Raw genomic sequence first — 5,076 nt, 5'->3', positions numbered from 1 at the left:
TGAAACAGGAAGTTGGTGTAACTCAAGTGTGCATTGTCCTATCTGCCTGAAATTTCACATGCTTGATAAAAGTCCAGGCCTGAGGACATCTACTTGCTAAATTTGACTCATAGTTATAGCATTCTGCTCAAAACAGGAAGTCAGTCTTATGATAAACATTATCCAACTTATGTTAAATTTGCATTGTGTTTTCTAAACTTGATATAAAGCAACATGTGATCCAAAATTTGCATCATATCCAGCACCTCGCACTCTGTGCAGTGTTGTGTTTCTGGTGCTGGTTGTGGAAATGCATGGCAACGTCAACCGGCATCCCACCAGTAGCCCCGATGTGCAATGAGGTGCAAAGGCCTGGTCATTGTTGCTTGCAGCCCTAAATAGGGCCCGAGCACTGACAATGTCGGGGGCGAAGGCCCTATTGAAATTCAAAAGTTTTTTCTCCCCTTCTTTCTTTTTTTTGTATAGGACCTGAGCACCGACAATGTCAATCAACAGAATTGGAGTTGATAGGATTATAAGGGCCAAGCTCCAACAACGTCGGGGCAAAGGCCTTATAGAAATCCAAAGGATTATTAGGGCTCCGGTTTTTATTATTTTTTCATCAAATTAATTGCATTTTGAGGGCCTAAACATGCTCAAAAAGTTATGAAACTTCTGCAGACATATCAGAAGTTCTGGAAATTTACATTTGATATGGGCCTAGTAGCGCCCCCTACTGTCAACATGAAGTTGCAGTCGTTATACTTTGATTTCCTCTTCCTAGTGGGTTGACCAGATCTACCTCAAAAGTGTTCAAGAAAGCATTGAGACCTTAATGATGCTGCGTTTTGAACATTGTGACTTTGTTGTTGGTGTGGCTGTGGCGACACAGGGAACTTTGATGTTACATCATGGAAGAGGAAGTTGTTTTAAATCGAATGTACATTGTCCGATCTGCCCCAAATCTTTCATACACTGTAATTTCCATTTTTATGGATGAAATAAACTTGACTTTGACTTTACACGATGGCAGTCCAGGCCTGAAGAGATCTACATGGATCTCAGGCTTGATTTAGTAAATTGGCTCAAAAAGTTGCCACTGCAGTGCATTTCACATTGCATCAAAATTTTATATCCAGGGAATCTGTAATTTTATTCCATAGCAACATTTGATAACATTTATTTCCCATAATCAGGACATTGTAATTATTATTATTGTATATTATTATGATTACGGAAACATGGTTGGTCCTAACTGGTGGAAAATGCTTGTAGAAAGAAATGGCTATTGTCAGGTAAAAATGTCTGTCAAAGAAGCTGAACCGAAAAGTTGACATGGAACAGCCCAGCTTTAATGATGAATGGACTGATAAGCAGGTCCTGTATGCCTCATTTGCATTGAAACGATGCTGTTGCAAAATAATACAACCAGCATCATCATCATCAAGAATGAAGAATGCTATGGAGTTAGAATCATGCCAAAACCTCACACACACACAAAACGTGTTTTACTCACGCCCAACGATTCACAAACAAACTGTAGTGGAAGTTTCCTTTGCAGCGGGGGAGTTTCAGAGTTTAGTAAATTGAGACAAATAAGACAGACTGAGACTAAAACCAAGTTGGGTTTTTGTATTTTATTAAAGATATATTTGCAAATAGGAGCAACATGATTTCACAAAAGGCCGCAGCCCAGTGTGGAGTCAGTATCTCAAATGAGTGAACAGAACACGAGGCTTATATGCATCTTCAGAGTGACAGCACACAAGCACTTGGATTATTATGACGCTACAATTCTTACAGGCAATCTGATACACATGCAGACATCTCTGAGCCATTTCGCCTCCTCCTCCCTGTACGCCTTTCACCCCCCCAGTTACATCTTAACTGGCATGGGAAAACTAGAGATAGTTTTAGGGTGACCTTGTAGCCCCTATTTGTTCAGACAAACAGTGCTCACATTATGTTCCAGACTGGACGTCTCAGCAGTTAAGCAGAAACTGAGATAAACTGTCTTTCAATAATGTGAGAGAATTAAAGTAGAAATAAAACATAAAAATATAAGGAATTATGCTTAAATGTAATTTTTCCCATTACATTCCACCCTTTTGATTACAACCTAATCACAATACACAAATTACTTTAATGATTATATCTATTTTTGCCAATAGCGTCTTCCATGTTCTTCCATTGTCAGAGGTTCGTCCACTAGCACTTGACAAATCGTCGGAAACAATCTTTATCATTGTTTCGGGTGTGTGTGTGTGTGTGTGTGTGTGTGTGTGTGTGTGTGTCAGCACTACCTTCCTCATCAGTTTTTGGACTCAGTCAAACAGAGGGACAGGTGTTGTTCTCTGTCTGAGTTTTTTTTGCTTTTTCTTCAGGCAGTTACATACCCAATGTTCAAAGTCCTTGCAGTACAAACACTGGTCTGGGTTATAAGGCCCATAATTTTGCCCACGGTACCCGCCTGGGCCTCTCTGGCTCGACCACGTCCTTCGTGGGAGCGGCCTTTTTCGGGTCCGCGCTCCATATGTTGCCTGTTGTAACATGCAGACAAACGCTTTAAAGATGGTTTTCTCACGTACTCGTTGGTCTTTCCACCCGATGCAGGTGTGATTGATGTTGTCAGTCCTGTCCAAGAGTTGAGTCTGTGTCCTCTTCGTCCCTCCGTTTCTCCAGCTTGTCTTCCTGGTTTTTAGAGAAAGCTCAGAACATGGGCTTTGGTTAGAACTGATGAGGAGGTTATTGGTGTGTTTTTGCATTATTTGCCTGAATCACTACCATATGTTAAAACATTCTTTGTTTTTCCAATTCATTTTTGTTCATTCTTCTAATTCCTTTCAACATTTTCAATTTGCCCGAATTTAAAGGAAACCAAAAAATATATATATTTTGACCAATACGGCAGACACTCTAGATATTCTGAACCACCATTTACCATCTCATCCACCACGTGTCCCGTTTGTTTCTGTTTGGTTTCTGAAAAACCGTTTATTAGATTTACTTCAAAATCTAATTAGATTTGTCCCCCGAAAATCTATAAAACAAAGTCACATCCGTGTGGAGAGATCTGTGGCTTAGAATTACTGCTAGAATGATCACAAATGTAATTACCCAAATTTAAAGGACCACCCAAAATGTCTTCGCAATGCATTTCGGCTGCTTGTACCCTGGATCTTGCTCTTTCGGTCATGACCCAACCTTCATGACCATAGGTGAGGGTAGGAACGAAAACTGACTGGTAGATTGAGAGCTTTGCCTTCTGGCTCAGCTCTCTTTTCGTCACAACGGTGCGATAAATTGAATGTAATACCGCACCCGCCGCGCCGATTCTCCGACCAATCTCCCGCTTCATTGTCCCCTCACTCGCAAACAAGACACCAAGGTACTTGAACTCCTTCACTTGGGGTAAGGACTCATTCCCTACCTGGAGAAGGCACTCCATCGGTTTCCTGCTGAGAACCATGGCCTCCGATTTAGAGGTGCTGATCCTCATCACAGCTGCTTTACACTCGGCTGCGAACCAATCCAGTGAGTGCTGAAGGTCACAGGCGGATGATGCCATCAGGACCACATCATCTGCAAAAAGCAGCGATGAGATCCCCAGCCCACTGAACTGCAACCCCTCTCCACCCCGACTACACCTCGATATCCTGTCCATAAATACTACAAACAGGATTGGTGACAAAGCGCAGCCCTGGCGGAGGTCAACCCTCACCTGAAACGAGTCCGACTTACTGCCGAGAACCCGGACACAGCTCTCGCTTTGGTTGTACAGAGATTGGATAGCCCTGAGAAGGGACCCCCTCACCCCATACTCCCGCAGCACCTCCCACAGTATCTCCCGGGGGACCCGGTCATCCGCCTTCTCCAGATCCACAAAACACATGTAGACTGGTTGGGCATACTCCCAGGCTCCCTCCAGGATCCTTGCGAGAGTAAAGATCTGGTCCATTGTTCCACGACCAGGACGGAATCCGCATTGTTCCTCCTCAACCTGAGGTTTGACTATCGACTGAACCCTCCTTTCCAGCACCTTGGAGTAGACTTTACCGGGGAGGCTGAGAAGTGTGATACCCCTGTAATTGGCACACACCCTCTGGTCCCCCTTTTTGAAAAGGGGAACCACCACCCCGTTCTGCCACTCCTTAGGCACCGTCCCAGACTTCCACGCAATGTTGAAGAGGCGCGTCAACCAAGACAACCCCTCTACACCCAGAGCTTTAAGCATTTCTGGACGGATCTCATCAATCCCTGGGGCTTTGCCACTGTGGAGTTGTTTAACTACCTCAGCAACTTCCACCAGGGAAATTGACGACAATCCCCCATCATCCTCCAGCTCTGCCTCTACCATAGAGGGAGTATTAGTAGGATTTAGGAGTTCCTCAAAGTGCTCCTTCCACCGCCCTATTACCTCCTCAGTTGAGGTCAACAGCGTCCCATCCTTACTGTACACAGCTTGGATGGTTCCCCGCTTCCCCCTCCTGAGGTGGCGAACAGTTTTCCAGAAGCACCTTGGTGCCGACCGAAAGTCCTTCTGCATGTCTTCTCCGAACTTCTCCCACACCCGCTGCTTTGCCTCTTTCACGGCAGAGGCTGCAGCCCTTCGGGCCCCTTGGTACCTTGCAACTGCCTCCGGAGTCCTCTGGGATAATTCAATTCAATTCAATTCAATTTTATTTATAGTATCAAATCATAACACAGGTTATCTCGAGACACTTTACAGATAGAGTAGGTCTAGACCACACTATAATTTACAAAGCCCCAACAATTACAATAAGTCCCTCAAGAGCAAGCAGTGCGACAGTGGCGAGGAAAAACTCCCTCTTGGGAAGAAACCTCGGACAGACCCAGGCTCTTGGTAGGCGGTGTCTGACGGGCCGGTTGGGGATGTGATGAACAGTGGCGATAATAGTCACATTAATAATGGAACAGTGACTTCAAATGGTAGTCGTAGTAGTTCATGTCATATCAGGGTGCTGCAGGGCGTTACAGGATGTAGCGTGGCCCAGCAGAGCATGGATGGACGTAGCAGGAAGCTGCAGGGTTCAGCAGGAAGCAGCAGGGTTCAGCAGGACGCAGCATGACATTGCA

Source organism: Perca fluviatilis, chromosome 7 (assembly GCF_010015445.1).
Source record: "Perca fluviatilis chromosome 7, GENO_Pfluv_1.0, whole genome shotgun sequence".
In the NCBI taxonomy this organism is placed as follows: Eukaryota; Metazoa; Chordata; class Actinopteri; order Perciformes; family Percidae; genus Perca; species Perca fluviatilis.
Note: the sequence above shows the minus strand (reverse complement) of the source record.